This window comes from Siphateles boraxobius, unplaced genomic scaffold (genome assembly GCF_051911475.1).
Source record: "Siphateles boraxobius isolate OS27281-9 unplaced genomic scaffold, OSU_SipBor_1 12, whole genome shotgun sequence".
Taxonomy (NCBI): domain Eukaryota; kingdom Metazoa; phylum Chordata; class Actinopteri; order Cypriniformes; family Leuciscidae; genus Siphateles; species Siphateles boraxobius.
The window spans coordinates 22,966,046-22,985,865 of NW_027508722.1; the positions used below are offsets into that span (position 1 = coordinate 22,966,046).

The following is a 19,820-nucleotide window of genomic DNA, read 5'->3' on the forward strand; positions in this document are numbered from 1 at the left end:
CTTTGTCTACTCTTAAAACACCATTATTGTAAAAATAGAACTATGGCAACAGCTTTCTGACCTGTACTCGACAACAGCATTTTGCTTCTTTCAGTTTTTCCCCCTCCGATTGGTCTAAAATGTTGTTAGTAATCATCCAGTTTGAAATGTTAACTACAAGCATAGAGTTTTTTCAGATTTTCCATTGCAGTGTTTTCTCCATATTTATGAATCTGTGTTGCTTTTAGCCTCTGGATCTGTTTACTAAGAAGTATTTCCTTCTAAAGCAAGGTGGCATTTGTCTGGTAAGCAATAAGCATATCCATAGCAGACTGATGCTGTGCTGCTATGCCCTCATTCACTATTCGCTACATAACTCCACTAATATTGTTCACTTGAAGGAGTGAAACAAGTGAGTGAATTCGGACACTATGTGCGCCGGAAAGGCTGCTGCTTTTGTATAGTTTGTGCTTGCTGTTTAAAAATCATTTGAAACTTGGCAAACTTGCAGCTCCAGTAGTACTCTATCATGGAAACTAGCATGTATAAACCTTAATTAGGGATGGGACGATTACCGGTTTCACTATAAACCACGATAAAATTTACTGACGGTTAGTATTATCGTTTAAAATTCAATTATCATTAAAACCGTGATTGATTGTCGTGAATTTAATAACTCACTATAAATCCTGTCCAGCCAGCAACAGTCTGACGCAGGCGCGCAATGTTGAGTCTTTTTTTATTCGAGAAGGAATGGCGGAAGTTGGTGACCGTGTTCGGGAGATTTGTCATTCTTTTAAGAGGACCAAATCTGAGGTGTAGTCATATTTTGGCTTTTACAAAAATCCTGAGGGAAACTTAATCGAGGATGGTCACATGTCTGCAGAACATGCATAAAAAAGTCGCTGCGATAGCGGTAAACACTTCAAATCTGCCGAGTCGTCCTGTGTGACCATCACACACTGTTGTATAGCGAACGCAAGGCAAGTTAACTTTGATCTCAATACTAAAACTACGTCTGAGAAATAATTGGGCACAAAATGTTGTTTTGAGTTGAAATATTTTCTCACTCACTTGAAATAAACTTGAAGCTTCCGCGAAGAAAAGTTCGCAGCAAGTGGCTTTGAGCCAAAGACGAACGAACAAGTTCAAACAAGAATTAAGAGTGACATTTAAGAGATAATAATGTATATTCATTGTACAATTATTACACCGATTTTCTTTACCACATAATTACGGGGACATATTGAATAGAGATTAATGTCTCTGGCTCAATGACATGGCGTGTCAATTCCGGTGTCCAAAGCATTTTAATTACATAAAAAATGTATACATTTTTAAATGCACTTCATTAAATGACTCAACTTCCCCCTCTTTAATTACTCATGTGAGAATTCAATATAAATAATTAATCTTGAAGGAACCATTGAGCTCAAAAGTCCCAAAATGTCATTCCGGGTAACTGTCCCGGCTTAAAATCTGAATACAAAAATACGACAAAAATGTAAAAAATATAAATAAAAGTATTTATAATCTACTTGGGCATAATTGTATTGATGTTTTCAACGATACCTACAAATATAGTGATAATACTAAGTTTATTTACATTTTTATGACAAAGACTTTTGTCTCCAAATTGTGATTTCTTTAATGTCATTCCTGGATAACAGACATAAATTACCATTTTGGACCATAATGCATTTTGGTATGTCAAGTGACATAAAGTTGTATCAAAAAGAAGACCCTGAAGGAGCACCAGAACATGTGCAAATGTGAGTAAGCTTCTTTTAAAATGTTGATATTTTGCCCTTTTGGTCACTGGTTCACTTTTCAGCGATATCATGTGTCCTTTTGGATAACACTAATAAAACATTTATAATGTTTTTATATTAAAAAACTATCTATTTGATCTAAAAGATTACCTTATAGAGATGATAGCTAAGTTGTAGAAAAAATATTTGTTTTGTCATTCCTGGATAACAACATGTCATTCTTGAATAACAAAAAACCTCTGTTAGCCGGGACATGTTATCCGTTATCCAGAATGACATAAACGTAACAATCTAGTTTTTAATTAACATTTATAAACTTTTAGCCATAGTTATTTTAGTTATATTATTAACATTAACAGTATTTACATAATTGTATGTTTTTTGCCATATTTTTGCTGTCATTCATCTTGATTTCATATGATTCAATGAGTCACATTCAATTATCTTCAAATTGAATTTTGTAATGTTAATAATAATGTAATCACGAATGATGTAGTCATATTTCTTAATTATACCGCATTTTGGTAACACTTTACAATAACTGCAGGCTATTAAGCATTAGTAAACAGTTAATTCATAACCTATAAAGCATTAATAGACTTTATAAGCATATCTATAATGTGTTTAATAATTGTATTTTCATACTTTGTTCATGATCAATTTATAATTTCTAAATGAAGTATAGCATTATTTACAAACCAGTTATTTGGGAGTTGATAAGTTATTCATAAGATCACTTAGAAAGTGTGAGTAAATGTAGTAAATTCAGGTAGTTACAAAGACATCTTATAAAAAACATTATTTAGACATATAGTTACTTAGTGTGTTAGTAAATGCTTTATTAGCATGTATTTCTACTGTAATTCAGGGTTAATACAAAGTAGTTATAAAGCATTTAGTAGTGGTCAGTTAACTATTTTGTGAATTCATCAAAAGTGAGGACTAGTTATGCCTCGTAAAGCATTTATAAAGGAGATTTAAAGACTCAGTTAAATATTTCTATGTTCTGAATCACTGTGTTGTGTTTGTTTCCTTTTTCTGTTTAGAAGATATCTTTAATATCTTTAAAGTCTTTAAATCTCCTTTGTAAATGCTTTACAAGGCATAACTAGTCCTCACTTTAGATGAGCTCACAAAATAGTTAACTGAGAGCGCACCGGCCGCGCACGCGCACTCACGTCTTCAAACAACACGAGCGCTGTATTGCTCTCAATCCCTCGCACATATTAATCAAAATCAATTGTCACGATAGTAAAAGGTCGGAATACCGCAGTCTCATAATAAAAGCCCAGGCTATTATTTGAAGTTTTACAGTATTTAAATTCTTGGGGAGAGTAATCAAGGTAAAACAGAACAGGTGTGTAAATTAGCCTAATAAAGCCAATAAAGCCTAATTAAGAACTATGGAAACAAACAAGCACAGAGAACTCAGGCAAACCAGAACAGGGAAAACAGAACCAAAACACAATGAAACTAAACAGACGTAGAACTACATGTTACTGCATGGATACGCAGACAAGTCTTATTGAAAGTTAATTTTGCCTGCTATTAAGTACCCCTTTTAATTCATATGCTGCAACATCAGCGTCAAATTAAGCGCACATGCATCAATATTTGCTGAGAAAGGTTTAAGAATTCAAAGACATACGCCTATTTTTATGGTAGCAAGTAAAAAATGTGAGAAAACAACAATACTCTATAAAAGTCAATATATTGTTTGTTTTATCTCCATGCTATTGAACATATCACTTGCCTACAGTCCACTTCAATTTTGCAATCAGTTTTGATTGTTTGTTCCAAATTGACTTTGAGGCCGTTCACACAAGATGTTTTTGTGCATTCCCTCTGCGTTTTTTTTAAATTGTCGATTTACATATCTGTCAAGCTGATGTATTTTGCAGTTATGCTACCGCGTAGTGTTGTGCAATGACACCATGCCTAGCAATTCAAATGCATTATGAAACCACTTTGTTCCATTCATTGTTTCATTCTGGCTTGCTGTTTTTAAACACAAGAATGTCTCTCATGCTTAAGCACGATACTTGTAGTGGCTGGGCTGACTGTCTGGCTCACAAACAGTCATGGCTCACAAAAACATGCTTTTAATTGGTTTTGTTTATGTATGGGTCAGGGGGCATGCTAAATACTCCTAACACTTTATTTTTAATTTTAATTAAGCGTACTAAATCAACATGTTAATTTGACAGTCCTAATCTTTACATGTGGTTTAAATGGTAATGTTTTTTTGTTTTTTTCAGTTTGGGATTACAAAGCAGTGGAGAGTTATATCTTTATACCATTATAAAATATTACGTTTTTTTCTTCATTGCACCAAGGGCTTTTGGAGCACATCGTTTATCAGCGTTCTGACTCTGCTGCTGTGCTTTAGAAAGTTCTTTTTAGGACTGCTTCAGCCTGAGAAACACTCAAGTGAAAGGATTTATTTGAGGAAGTGAATCTCACTTCAATCCCATTCAAATATTGCATTGGCATGACATACAGTTATCACATATTTCCAAAGCAATGAAGAGGAAAAATTTAAGAATTCATGTAAATGCAAAACAGAAGCATTGTCAGTACTATTTGACCCTACTGTTTTATAAACAAAAACTTTATATTATTTAGCTAATTATGCTAATGAGACAGGTGATGTGCTGAATGTGTTAATCGCTTAGTGAGGGAACCACGTCCAACTTTTTTATGTCCGTCACACACACACAACTGCCACAAACAAACCAAGATTCTAAATTTGTCTTTTTCGTTGAATGAATGAAAAATCTTTCTCTGCTAAATGCTGAATTCTCTTGCTATTTTCTCATAGATGAAGTGGTGAGCCAACAATTGGATTCAAACAATTGGAAATTATTGCTTGATCATCCCTTGTTCCCAATAGTTTCACAATACATAGCCTATCGTTTCAAAGCAGCTTTACAGAAAATGCATGTGTCTAAATTACAATTTAGTGTTCCAAAGATGAACGAAGGTCTTACGGGGTTGGAACAACATGAGGGTGAGTAAATACTGACATAATTTTCATTTTTGGGTGAACTATCCCTTTAATGTCACTTTGGCAAAGCGATCACTTGAATATTCAGCTACAAATTATCGCACTAAATACCTGTCACTCATGAATCATCACGTCTACCTGCTGATCGCTGATTGGCTAAAAGTGCACGCTCATCAGCGACGTCAGCACCAATGCCAGCCGACCCTGTGGTGGGCCTGTTTAACGTCATGATGACTGATTTTATGGAGTACATGCACACTTGAGTTTTGTTTATTAACCAATTAGCTTATAAAAATGAAGATGATTGAAAACAGCTAAACTGACCCTAAACCAGCCCAAACTTTGTCCACCTTCCCAAACCAATTTTTACCCGCACAATCAAATGCAAAACCGCACAATCTGGCAACACTGCAGCTAAGGTAGTTCTCATCAGACAGACATATGTTCACGTGTTCGTTTTCCCGATAAGTATGGTTTTAGTTTGTTTTTCGATGGTGTAAAAACAGGGTGTAACATCATGATTGACAGCTGTGCTTGCGATCGAGTCTGTGGGAGCGGGAGTATGGACGGGACCTTGATGCCGCAGCTCCACCTCAGGATCACTGCTGTGCAGACTCTGACTCCTAACAATGTAATCGCAACGACTGTTACTACGATATTTTGGCTTTATTTTTCTACAGTGGAAGGAAACGGAGACGTGGAAAAAAAGTTACAAAGGCGAACCCAACCCAAACCATATTGTGTCTCATTATTGTGATCAATATATAAAAACATATGTTCTTTTTAATATGGTTGGTTGTTTTCTTTAAGATGTTTACTTGATTTATGGACCTCTCTTTCTCTCTCTCTCTCTCTCTCTCTCTCTCTCTCTCTCTCTCTCAAAAAATGTGGACAAAACATTGACTCTTCACAAACTTTGTTCACATGCACAGTATTATTATCATGGAAATTTTAAAATACTGTCAATAATTATTTATTACATATTATTCAGATCTTATTCAGGTTTTTAGAATGCATTTTAAGAACACTTTTCCATCAACTGGTTAAAATGCACAACCCCTCTGTATGCTGGGTCAGAGAGGCATGTGCGCTCTGATGTAAACAAGCCCAACACAACACACATGAGCAGCATGGCGGAAAAAATGAAGGAGACACGCTGAATGAAAATGCACATTCACTGATGATTCGCTACTTTCTGTTTCTGAACAGTATTTAAATGCTGGTCGGCTCCACACGGAGATCTGATCTCACCATCATCGAGTCTTTCTATGAAAAAACTGTAAAAACTGAGACAGGCTAAATTAGACGGACCTGAAAAAATATGCGCAAACGTTTTGAGTGTCATTGTTTGTCTGGAGCTGGTGTGCTGCTGGCGATTAACAACAAACTCCTGCTTGTGTACTGTGTTCATTTTTTGTTCAATTATCATCTTTGCTTTATTTTTTTTATAGCTATGATAAAGAGATATCCAATTTTGCATTGCGTGTTCATGCATTTTGGGTGCGGAGCAATGAAGGGAGAGGTTGATTTCAAATATCAACAGTGTTTCAGAAATCACGTACTGCAACTTTGCTTAATGAAAATATTAATTTATTTTCATAAAATCGTACTGGCCCCACACTTCTTTAGGAATCTTCCAGTATTTATAAAATATACTATATGTTAAATGTTTTAATATATAAAAAAGTTTATGAATTTAAAATTAAAATATATATTTAAAATCTTCTTCACTTGATTAAAAATTGTTATTGTGAAATTTTGTCCACATGCTTGTCCACACTTAAACCACATGCTCTCTCAGAGAACATTCCTTATTGTGTGTATGTCTGGGATTTAAAATTGAAGAGTGTCGTCCTTGTTCTGCTGCAAAATCCCTAAAATGGAAACAGAGAGACAGGCCATAACGAAGACAGATTAAATGTAGTTAAAGGTAAAGTAGTCAATCCCTAATATAAACCATAATAATACTCTTCTCTTAATCGTATAGTGTTTTCTTAATAGCGTAGAAGCTCTGTCCAACTCTCAGGCTGTTGTATGCTTAATGCTCTGTGGCTCTTGTATCAGCTTGTCCGCCCACCCAGGACACGTCTGGAAGATTTCTGCGTTGTTTCTATTTCCTTTTTCCCCTTTACATTTACGACTGTAGTTGTTTTAGGAGGGAGGAGGGAAAAACACTGAGATGGGGGATAGAGAGACTGAAAAAAGTTTAAAGAGAAGGAGCCATGCATGATGTTACAAAGCTTACAAACAGTCTTTCTTTCATTCTCAACCATTTCCTTTGTAACAGTTTCATTCCGCCAATCTTATGGTGAAATGTTGTACCCAAAAAGAGAAAGAAATTGGGTCAGGGAGTGAGAGAAAAAGATTGAAGATGAGAGAGAGAGAGAGAGAGAGAGAGAGAGAGAGAGAGAGAGAGAGAGAGAGAGAGAGAGAGAGAGAGAGAGAGAGAGAGAGAGAGAGAGAGAGAGAGAGAGAGAGAGAGAGAGAGAGAGAGAGAGAGAGAGAGAGAGAGAGAGAGAGAGAGAGAGAGAGAGAGAGAGAGAGAGAGAGAGATTGGGGTTTGGTTGGGGTGTTGGCTGTAATATGACTGAGATCACTATGGGCCGCACTGAAGAGAATCACATTCCACTCACCACAACTAAACACATGCACGCCTACACTAGAGCCAACTTCAGTGTGCTCTTGATTACATGCGATGGATCAGGACCAGAGACTGTGATATATTGCTGACATGTAGTTAAATGTGTCTTTAAAAAAAGTTTAACAGTTTTTACTGCAAAACATGTTTTGTAATGTCATTTAATTACCTTAATTTGACAGCAATAATTTCCATCCTTTTCTACTTTCAGTTTTTTCTCTCCAATTATTAAATTCAAAGTGGTTGTAAAAGTGCAATGACTATCACATTAGGTTATAGCCTAACTTTAAGAGAACGATTGCGTATACATTTTATTTTAGGGAAAAAAGCCCAAAGTACATCAGCATGTAATTTTTCCTGCTCCATATGCATCTCAAATCATGCTGCTGCTTTTAATGCTGTTACTTTTCTGTGTCCACCAGGTGGGCAATTAAAGGGGCAAAAAAAACAACCTCCCATAGCCTTACAGCTTGGTCTAGTACATTTACATTTGACAGATGCTTTTATCCAAAGCGATTTACAGTAAGTGCAGTCAGTGCATTCAAATAGTCAATCGTTCATAATGTTTAAGTTTTCATTTGAAAGACATCATTTATATGTATTTATTTTTAAATAAGCCAAAATCTACTTAGCTACATAGTCTTTTTGCTCGGACTTTTCCAGCTCAATGACAAACAAGTTGCCTTGAGAACTCCTGCACATCTTACATTTTTTCTTTGTACTTGACCCTTGTATGTAGCAGTCATACAATCTGTACTTGACCCTTGTCTGGTGACATGTTGGTCTCTTTCCACATGTACATTTATTTAGCAGGCATTTTTCCTTTTATAAAATCTATGTAGCAGAACTGGTACAGTGTGATAGAACTAAAACGTCAAATCACATTGAATTGGTTCAGTTCAAGGGTAATTCATATGCTGGATGAGTTTGAAAGTTAATCTGCCTCCAGATTTTCTGCATGCCAGTCATAATCCCAATCTCAATCCCAATGAATCTTTCATGCTTTAATCCCTTTTTCTGTGTGGCTGTTGTCGTACCAGCTCTCCGACCACATGTGCCAGTGTATGACCAATATCACACGAGTAGCCGTGCGTCATTGCGCTATATCAACACACAGCTGTGATTCGCCAGTATAGAGCCATATTGTATGGCTACGAGTGTGATATTGCGTTTATACAACAGTTTGACGGCAGTCCCTTTCAATACAAGTCTTTGCTCCTGCCTCACTCATTAAGACAGTCTTTGCCACGATATAATGGTGCAATAATGTAACTTTCACTGAAGTCGAAATCACGATCACTAATGGACCATTTCTCAATACCAAATACGATACGACATTGTTTGTATAAAAAAATATTTATTGAAAAAAAAATATTTAAATAAACAATATTAGCATTATAGAAGTATAAGAAATGTGTACAATAGGAAATAAACATAAGCAAACAGTACTCTATTATAGTACAGGATTTCATTTAAAAATATAAAGTTATGAAACTTAACTTTGCCTTTTGCCAAACTAATTTACTCTGGAACAATTAATAGATTAGTAAAACCAAAGATTGCCTGTTTTATAAGCCCAAAATGAATTCTACCTCATGTTTAAACACTATATTTGCATAAGAGCCATCGTAAAATTCCCGAAGGACTGGTTGAGATGAAGCTGTTCTTAGTGGGTAACTACATTAGCGCTGAAAGTCACATCTCTGAAAACGTCAAATTGTCAAATAGACACAATATAAGTCGCATGTTTGAGGCCTAGGCTAAATAACTACATTCTCACCTAAAAAACTCTTAAAGCTACAATGGTAGTATTTGTAAAATTATGATACAAACGGTGAAACGGTTCCTGTGGTGATACTGGTAGAATTTGCATGGCTGGAATAGGCTCTCAGCCAATCAGATTCAAGAACCAGAACGAATGTTTATGTGTGAATGTGTGTATAATTAATCGCACTAGACGTGCGTTTGGGGTCACACAATTTTTTTTTTCTTTTTAAGAAATTTGTACTTTAATTCGTCAAAAGTAACAGCAAGAAAGACTGTATCAGGGTTTCCAAAAACAAAAAATAGTAAACCGCACAAATGTTTTCATCGTTGATTATGATTAATGTTTCTTGAGCAGCAAATCAGCATATTAGAATGATTTCTGATGGATTATGTGACACTGAAGACTTGAGTAATGATGCTGAAAATTCAACTTTGCCATCACAGGAATAAATTACATTTTAAAATTGAAGATTTAGGCTATTTTAAGAAGTAATAATATTGTACAATATTACTGTTATACTGTATGTTTGATCTAATAAATGCGAAATATGTATTATAAAAAAAAAATACTGACCCCAAATTTTTGAATGGTAGGCCTCTGTGTTTTTGAATGACAGCTGCTCCAATATCGCATAAACCTAATAAGATCTGAAAAATACATATAGTGTATTTTATATCCTTAACTTTTTTTTAAGTTCCATTGGTTATCGGAAGGTGTAGCAAAAAGTTAACATTACACCCTGGCTAGACAGTTTGAAGTGAGTGTAGAGGGATCTTTATCTCATTCAATAATGAAGAGATGATAAAACGTGTTTTATCTGTTGCCGTTTTGGGATGCTTCTGAAATTAAGCATTTTTATAGCAGTACGAAAGAAGTTTGTTGCTGGGTTTTTGATGGATTTTGTGTGCAAGATTTATTACATTGGTTGAGGTTGTGGCTTGCGTGCTTTGCATTTTAATGAAGAGGAACATTTTGTTGGTTTTCTCTGGGTTTTACACACACACACACACACAGTTTCTCCACCCATGGACACAGCTGTTTCTCATGTTTTAACCGTCTATCTTGAGTTGAGTACCGCATGTCATCTGAGGCTGAGCTCTCTCAGACGTTTCTCATGCTCTCTTAGGCGTGGTGCGGAGCCAGATGGACAGTCACTCTTGCTCCCTCGTCGCCTCAAATGATGTACCTAATTTTCCAATGCTGTTATATAAACACACACTCTTCATAGTAGTAAAGGCGTGTGTGGTTTCACATGCTCAACTGCGAAAAGGCTCTGCACTTCTGTATCGTATGTAAGCAAACCATGCAGGCTTTGTATAACAGCTGGCTGAGTGCCAGCGCTTTACTCGTCCAAACGCACCATAAAACCCTCGTAAATTCCTTAGTCTCACTCACATTAGCAGCAGCACTTATGACATGCCACATTGACATTTGGGCTACGATTTCCTTCAAAATCCTGTCATGTTGCCCTTTCCGATGTGCAGTCAGATGAATGCACTACTCGGAAGATTAAAGGATTTTGCAATCATTTACTCCCCTTTATGTCTTTCCAAACCAGTAGGACTTTCTTTTTTCCGTGGAATGAAAGATTTTGCTAGTCGCTCTTTTCCATGTAGTTACATTGAATGGAAACTGAACATTTCAAGCGTCAAACAAGACACAAAAGCAACATAAAAGTAGTCCATACCACTCCCCTGAAGCCATATGATGGATTTGTGGGAGAACATTGAAATTTCAGTTATTTGAAAATAATTCAGTTCATAAGAGTAATAGTTATATCTAGCCTAGGTCATGAATAAATAGTTGAGTTGGATCATTTTTTTTTTGGTTGGACTGGTTCACACGATTAAGGCATGCCTACTTTTTTTATGGACTTTGATATAGTTTTAGGATATTTTTTTGTCATTTTCGAAGCTTGAAAAGTACACAAGAACTAATTGTGTAACTTTGTTTCATTTTATAATTACTTTAGAAACACATTGTTGTTGATCATTATCTAGAATTATATTAATATATAGGTCCAGATTTACTAAACGAATTCCAAAAAAGCGCCAAAGCGAATGGAAAGTTCTGCACGTGATCTACTTACGACGCACAAATGAAAGAACACAGACGTTGCTGGATCATTTCCATGACCAACGCAATCTACCAATAACAGCGCAAATTAGCATCTGGTTTAAGACATACTTTTTTGGGCTGTAAAAAATACCAAATAATGGCAAATGCCAATTAATTGACTTGCAAAAACCTTAGTAACGGCATGATTCCTTTAATACTCTCCTCCCATAAATTTAGCATTTTCTAGAAGGGTCCCACACATTCCCGTATCACTGAATGTTTGAGGTTTAATAAATGATTCACCATTGTATTAGCATTTGACCAAGTGACCCCAAGTACACTCCTGTGCTTACAGTGTCAGTGTATTCTGTAGGAATTTGATTGATTCGTGTCATTGTGACTGAGGCTGTCTGATTCTCTGTCTGGTTTCATTTCCTTTTTGAAACTAACAGCAATGTGACTTCTGATCTCATGAATAAAGTATCAATCTGAGTGAGAAAGCACATATTTTCTTGTGTGCATGTGAAAGAGAAAGAGATTTTTTTTTAATGCTAATTCCTTATGGTTTTGGATGATGATTGCACCGATGACCTGATCCAATAGCAGGAAGTCAGTGTTAGACTGTTGAGTGAAACAGAGACTGTATCCTGTCATGCTGCCCTGATGGCGTCAAACCTGAACATATGACAGTGTATCAGAGAGAGAGAGAGAGAGAGAGCGATAGCGAGAGAGATAATGGAAAAGATGTTGGCCAGAAATATTTTGTTTTTGTCCTTTTTTTCCCTTTGGCATGCATGAAAGGTGCATTGACAGAGCTGAGTAATTTACGTTCCTTCAAGCAGCGATTAATTTGAAAACATAAGGCCTAATAATTTTCATTCCAATTGAGTAGATTAATCACTGAATGGCTCTATTGACATCAGGTTTAGAAAAACAGGTTTAGAAAATATTATTGCAAACATATCATTCCATTGACACTATAGACCTGAACTGAAATTCTGGCATCAATTCTCAAACACTTCAATCACACATGCATCAAAAGCTTTTGCCAATGCTAATAGTATTACTACATATATATATATATATGTATGTATGTATGTAAAAAAAAAATATATATATGTATATATGTATGTATGTAAAATATATATATAAAAAACAGATGAAAAAAAACTATACTTAATAATACATTCATACATACGTGAATGCATACATTTATTTTTTTTCAAAAATACAGTAAAAATGTACTAATCTAATAATAAATCTCTCTCTCTCTATATATATATATATATATAAACACACACACAAACAGTGTTGGGGTAACTCATTACAAGTAACTTGAATTACGTAATCAGATTTATTTTTCAAGTAACTAGTAAAGTAACGCATTACTTTTTCTATTTATAACAAAATGTCTAAGTTACTTTTTCAAATAAGTAATGCTAGTTACTTTTTCACATTTATTGACTGACAGCTCTCCTGTCCCCATGTTGAGAGAAATAAAGTGAGGTGTTGTGTGCGCTGTGTATGGTTATTTTAGTTCTATACTAAATGTGAACAGGCATTTACTCATCTCACTTGCATGAAAAACATTCAGTATTACTCAAAATGAATAAAAACGATAAAATGCAATCTAAGAATTGTACGCAAAACTTTTATAATGAACTATATTAAATTACATAAATATTCTTTATGTATTTAATCTCACTTTATTAACCAATGTCTTTGCTCCTGACCTTTCAATGATCTAATTCAACCATACTAATAAGCAACAATTACTTTAGATTTTATTTAGCAATAAGAGTGTTGAACTTCCTTCTCCTGTATCCTATTGTTCTTAATACAGAATAACAGCAGCTGAAAGGTTTGTTTGAGCGGTGCCCTCTACTTTACAGGCATAAATATGCATTTCCTTCAGCCTGAAGCTTATTCATTTAATTTTTGGTGTGAAAGGGCCTTAACATGTGCCAAAAATAACTTTTTTTATTGTTATTAAAAAACAAACAAGCAAGCCCAGCCCAGATAAGAAAAGAATAACAATTACTTTTCATAAAAGTAACTAAGTCACGCAATTAGTTACTTTTTTGGGGAGTAACGCAATATTGTAATGCATTACTTTTAAAAGTATCTTTCCCTTACACTGTATATACAGGTCCTTCTCAAAAAAATAGCATATTGTAATAAAGTTCATTATTTTCCATAATGTAATGATAAAAATTAAACTTTCGTATATTTTAGATTAATTGCACACCCACTGAAATATTTCAGGTCTTTTATTGTTTTAATACTGATGATTTTGGCATACAGCTCATGAAAACCCAAAATTCCTATCTCAAAAAATTAGCATATCATGAAAAGGGTCTCCTGAGGCTTTTAAAAACTCCCAGCCTGTTTCATTACTCAAAACCTCAATCATGGTGAGACTGCCGACCTGACTGCTGTCCAGAAGGCCATCATTGACACCCTCAAGCAAGAGGGTAAGACACAGAAAGAAATTTCTGAACAAATAGGCTGTTCCCAGTGTGCTGTATCAAGGCACCTCAGTGGGAAGTCTGTGGGAAGGAAAAAGTGTGGCAAAAAACACTGCACAACGAGAAGAGGTGACCGGACCCTGAGGAAGATTGTGGAGAAGGACCGATTCCAGACCTTGGGGGACCTGCGGAAGCAGTGGACTGAGTCTGGAGTAGAAACATCCAGAGCCACCGTGCACAGGCTTGTGCAGGAAATGGGCTACAGGTGCCGCATTCCCCAGGTCAAGCCACTTTTGAACCAGAAACAGCGGCAGAAGCGCCTGACCTGGGCTACAGAGAAGCAGCACTGGACTGTTGCTCAGTGGTCCAAAGTACTTTTTTCGGATGAAAGCAAATTTTGCATGTCATTCGGAAATCAAGGTGCCAGAGTCTGGCGGAAGACTGGGGAGAAGGAAATGCCAAAATGCCTGAAGTCCAGTGTCAAGTACCCACAGTCAGTGATGGTCTGGGGTGCCATGTCAGCTGCTGGTGTTGGTCCACTGTGTTTTATCAAGGGCAGGGTCAATGCAGCTAGCTATCAGGAGATTTTGGAGCACTTCATCCTTCCATCTGCTGAAAAGCTTTATGGAGAAGATTTCATTTTTCAGCACGACCTGGCACCTGCTCACAGTGCCAAAACCACTGGTAAATGGTTTACTGACCATGGTATTACTGTGCTCAATTGGCCTGCCAACTCTCCTGACCTGAACCCCATAGAGAATCTGTGGGATATTGAGAAGAGAAAGTTGAGAGACGCAAGACCCAACACTCTGGATGAGCTTAAGGCCGCTATCGAAGCATCATGGGCCTCCATAACACCTCAGCAGTGCCACAGGCTGATTGCCTCCATGCCACGCCGCATTGAAGCAGTCATTTCTGCAAAAGGATTCCCGACCAAGTATTGCGTGCATAACTGAACATAATTATTTGAAGGTTGACTTTTTTGTATTAAAAACACTTCTTTTATTGGTCGGATGAAGTATGCAAATTTTTTGAGAGGGTTTTCATGAGCTGTATGCCAAAATCATCAGTATTAAAACAATAAAAGACCTGAAATATTTCAGTTGGTGTGCAATGAATCTAAAATATATGAAAGTTTAATTTTTATCATTACATTATGGAAAATAATGAACTTTATCACAATATGCTAATTTTTTGAGAAGGACCTGTATATATACACACATATCATTTTTTATAATTCTTTGATTAATAGAAAGTTCAAAAGAACATTTATTTGAAATGAGTGCACATGAGTGCATAACTGTGATAGAGAGGATAGTCCAAATCTCTGACAAATTTTTACCAGTTAATTGACTACCGGTATATCGCCCACCCCTATTATGTGATGTATTTCTTAAAAAAGTTCTTATTGAACAGTAGTAAACGTTCTATATATAAATTTACATTTAGAATTTTAAAATATGTTGGCCTATTTTTTTTTTTCTTGATATGGTATTGGATGTACCCAATGTAGTATATTAGATTATAGTATATTCAATTGATTATTGTCTAATTTGGAAAAATACTGATACAGACATTACATATGTGTCACAGCAGGTGTTGCTTTGTGTGTGTAAGATAATGTGTGTTAATAGGGCAGCGAGTCAGCTCACCTGAGGAGTGCAGCTCTCTGAGGGTGATAAAGTGTTAAAGAGGGAAGAGTAAGTGCTTTTGTGATCAATGTAGTCCAGGAGCCTTGCTGTTGAAAAGTGAATTGATCTTCACTGAGAAACACAGTGTCACCTTAGGGTTTTATTATATGTGTGTATTTGCAAGAGGGTTCATGTTAGTTCCTTTTTGTAAGTTCTTTTGTGTCCAGTGAAATAAAGGGTAGACGTGCTGCGTGAGAGGGCACGTGTGTGTGTGTGGCCTGGTAAACCCTACATTATGAGGACAAAATGTCCCCATAAGGATGGCAATATCTGAAATCCTTGTTCGTGTGGGGACATTTTTTGGTCCCCATGAGGAAAACAGCTTATAAATCATACTAAGTGATGTTTTTTGAAAATGTAAAAATGCAGAAAGTTTTCTGTGATGGGTAGGTTTAGGGGTAGGGTTAGTGTAAGGGAATAGAATATACAGTTTGTACAGTATAAAAATCGTTATGTCTATGGAAAGTCCCCATAAAACATGGAAACACTACATGTGTGTGTGTGTGTGTGTGTGTGTGTGTGTGTGTGTGTGCACACTGTCTGCCTGAGAACATTTTATTTGCTAAAAATACACAGAGTAGTAGCATGTCCATGTGTGGTTTTGTGTCTGATCATTTGCCTTACACATTTTTATACTGATTACTTTTGTTAGCCTATAGTGGTTCTCTACAAAGAGAGATTTACAAAGTCTCATATGAGGGAGGAAGTGAGGCTGGATAAGGTGAGAAAGTGAGAAAGAGAAGTGGATTTAGTTAGGTGGAAAGTTAGTAGTCACATTAGCCTTATCATTAATGAACCATTTACATTATTTTGTTTATGAAAATGTATTTGTATATGTGATTTTCCTTACTCTTTTGAAATACAACAGAGTGATCTATCATGCAGACGTGTTCAAAAAAACGAAACTCCACCTGAGTCCTCCATTTTTAGAACGTTATGGAAATTAAAATGCAAACAGATAATTTGATCATGTCTTGGTAATTATCGGCATATTTAAATATGACTGCCAATTCAGTGTTCAGCAGTTGGACTCATTTCACAGGCAGTTGAAGGTCATTTGCAAATAAAAGTCTTAAATGCTTATAAAATGGTTTGAAAAACATACATTTATGTCCTGTGTTAACGTATTACACAATAAACAGGAAGTTAGAAATAGAAATTATAGAAAAGATGCACATTAAAGAAAAGATTAAAATGATACCACGCTTATATCGACCAGTAGCAGATATGGTGCTAATATTTTGTGCATCTGTAATCTTTTTTAAATCTTTAAGACGCGTTTTTTATTTTATAATTTGAAATGTCCTGCACCTTCTATTCCAAAGCGTGCATTCCTTAATGCAGTTTAATGCCAAGCACGCAGAACATGCTCAAAACACACACATCTGAATGTGTGCCAAATGAAAGATGCATGTGTTAGCTAGGGCTGGGTAAAAAATGTCGATTTCTCGATTTTAATCGATTCTCATTTTTACGAACCGATATCGATTCTTAAATCCCAAGAATCGATTAGTCATCCTGTTTTCAGTTGATGAATGAATGGAACATTGTAGCGCGCATCCCATCCAATAAACGCAATAATCTTTGTGCTTTGTTACTATTGATATGAAACAAAGTCTCAGATTTCAAATTACGTCCATTTTCTTACGAAATTCAAAAACATAAATACCGTTTTGGCGCTGTGGCGTGAGATCGCTCTGGCGCAGCTCAAGAGAAGCAGCAGCGCCGAGCACACATAATCTTCTCTTCCGCCTTAATATTACCAGTTACAGCGTGAAATAAACATGAATGAGCATCTGAAAGTGTGTTAAAAGATAGAGTATAACTTATCGAAATCCTTGTTGTCACATGGAATCGCTCAATCATTGTTTCAACCGAGGAAAGACGTCAGTGAAACAGCTTGTAAACAATGCCATGTAACGTCACATTTACCTCAGAAAAACCATATCCAGTGACCATGAACTCGTTAGTCAGCTAGAAAAATTAACTCTAGAGAGGAGCATCTTGCTAAATATATGCACCATATTACATATGCATTTTATGTTATTTTATAATTATTTTATGTTTTTCAATATTTAATGCATGTTTGAATAAATCTGGCAAGTTTTTATCACAGCCACCATTTAAATATTTATATTTCATATAACTTTATTATTAGAAAAATAAATAAAAGTATAATTGTTTGTATACAAATCAGTAAATCTTTACCTTTAAAATTAGGCTATAGTAGGCTAATGAAACAATTTTAATGATACAACTGACTCCCATAGTTTACAGCATTGGTTAAGAGATTTGTTTTCCTTGAGAAAATTTGTCATGTATTGTACCTGATATCCAAAATAATCAATATTGAATCGAATCGAATCGTAATCGAAATCGAATCGAATTGCAAGCTTGTGAATCGAAATTGAATCGAATTGCAAGCTTGTGAATCGAAATCGAATCGAATTGTGAAATTTGTGTCAATACCCAGCCCTAGTGTTAGCCCAGGTTTATTTGTAAATATCACATTTCCCACACACCGGTGGTTTACGTTTCATTTGGCTTTTATAAAAAATAAAGTATGTGACCGGTATAAAATTTTCATGTTGCTATAATTGCTGAATCTTTATCACGGTATTCGATATTATCACGATATTGAAATAATTTGCAAAAAAAAGTGTTGTCGTGCTATAACAGGTTTAATAACTTTTTCTTGTAACTAAAAAAACTGAACATATAAATACACGAAAATGTATAAAGTAAACAAATGTTTCAAAAAAAGGAAAAACAGGTATGCGTGAACATTCTGTCCTTTTTAGGCTCTCATCTATTTTTGGTTCATTCAGACCAAATACGTAAACTAACCAAAAACAGGAAGATGAGACCCTAAAAAGGACAGAATGTTCACGCATACCTGTTTTTTCTTGCCATAGTAGTGATGTTACCATTCAGTACAGCCATCAGAATCCCGTCTCCTCCTTAGCCCAGCATAGAGCATTGTTTTGGTTTTTCGGTAAGTTCCGTGCGCAAAATATACATCATAAAACCTGGGGTTTTTTTTTGTTTTGTTTGTTTGTTTTGTATTTTTATGTTCGGTGTTAAAAAAGACAGCATGAACGCTAAGAGAATTTTCAAAAAGTTGAGTTGTTTACTATCCACATCATACTGGTGAGAATGGACAGACTAATGATAAAGTACATCAAATTCTGAATAATGCTAATAAACAACATGTAATTAATATATAATTATTTCGAATGACGGCTTTTATAGTAAAAAAAAGTAATTTAAAACTACAATCGTTACAAGAAACTAAAAAGTGAACTAAAATAAAATGCTAGGAAAAATGTATGAAATATCTTGAATATGTGCATGTGTGTGTGTGTGTGTGTGAATTTTGTGAAGGATATAAAGACTGTTTGTTGCCGTAGTGACCTGCCCACAGTTGATGAGAGTCTTTAATTGGGCCTATGTTCACCTAGCAGCCGTTTCCATGGCTCCTGGGAAAGGAGCTAGCACTAGCAGTGTCACACACCTCAGAAACACAATCATGTTTTTGGGAAGTTGTCTAACAAACACAGTCTCTGGGTTTTGATTTGGTGGACTGTGGAAAGGCCTGTACAATGTTTGAAGGATTAGAGAAGTGCTTTTGATGAAGCGTAGCGGCTCAGTGACCACCCCCTCGCTCAAGACCTTACTGCCAATGTGTGTGCGAGTGTCACTCTCTGTCTAAAAGAGATGTTGAGCTGCATGCTGATCTTTTATTCATCTTAGCTGAGAATGCAGTACGCCTGAGCCACATATAGGAGAATAACCTGGAACAACTGATTCGGATGCAATCATCTCTACAAACTCACACACTAGTATGCACTCACACGTAAACACTTCAGTTGATAATCATGAGAAGGAGGTGTTGAAGGATTGGAAAAGATTATATTAGTGTGGAAAGACCACTAACTTAGAGGAGAAGAGGCTGTCTGAAATAATCATGCAGTCTTTTCAGATTATGACTCCCTTCTTTTTTACATTTGATAGATATGCATGCAGAGCGCTAAATGCGGCTGCTTAATTTTCACAAAGCGATTTTTGATTTCCCATGAGTCTGGAACTTAATCATCGTCGGTAATGGTCATTCTTTATTTCTCTTGAAACCTTTTTTAAAAGAAAAATGTGGGACATCTTATGAAAAAACACACATAAATGAGGGATTATGTGTTTGTATGTACATAAAATCTCAGGCTCTGCCTAAAATGCTGCACTTAATGAGGACTTTGATGATGATTTGTTATTTCTGTCTTCTTTTTTTTTATTCAAATGAGTGTGATTGTATAGATGGTGACAGGCATTTTATTATCTAAAGGCTGGATCAATAGCATTTTAACAAGTGTATTTAATATTGCACACAAGGGTTTTGTTCATTTTGATGAATGTTTATTTTAATATTTACTCAACGTAAAAAC

General features: G+C 35.6%; 1 protein-coding gene across 2 annotated transcripts in view; it reads left to right on the forward strand.

Annotated features, from left to right (window-relative positions):
• galnt1 (UDP-N-acetyl-alpha-D-galactosamine:polypeptide N-acetylgalactosaminyltransferase 1) overlaps positions 1 to 19,820 on the forward strand; it is a 107,998-nt gene that overhangs the window by 32,296 nt on the left and 55,882 nt on the right. The gene's annotated exons all lie outside the window — the stretch shown is intronic.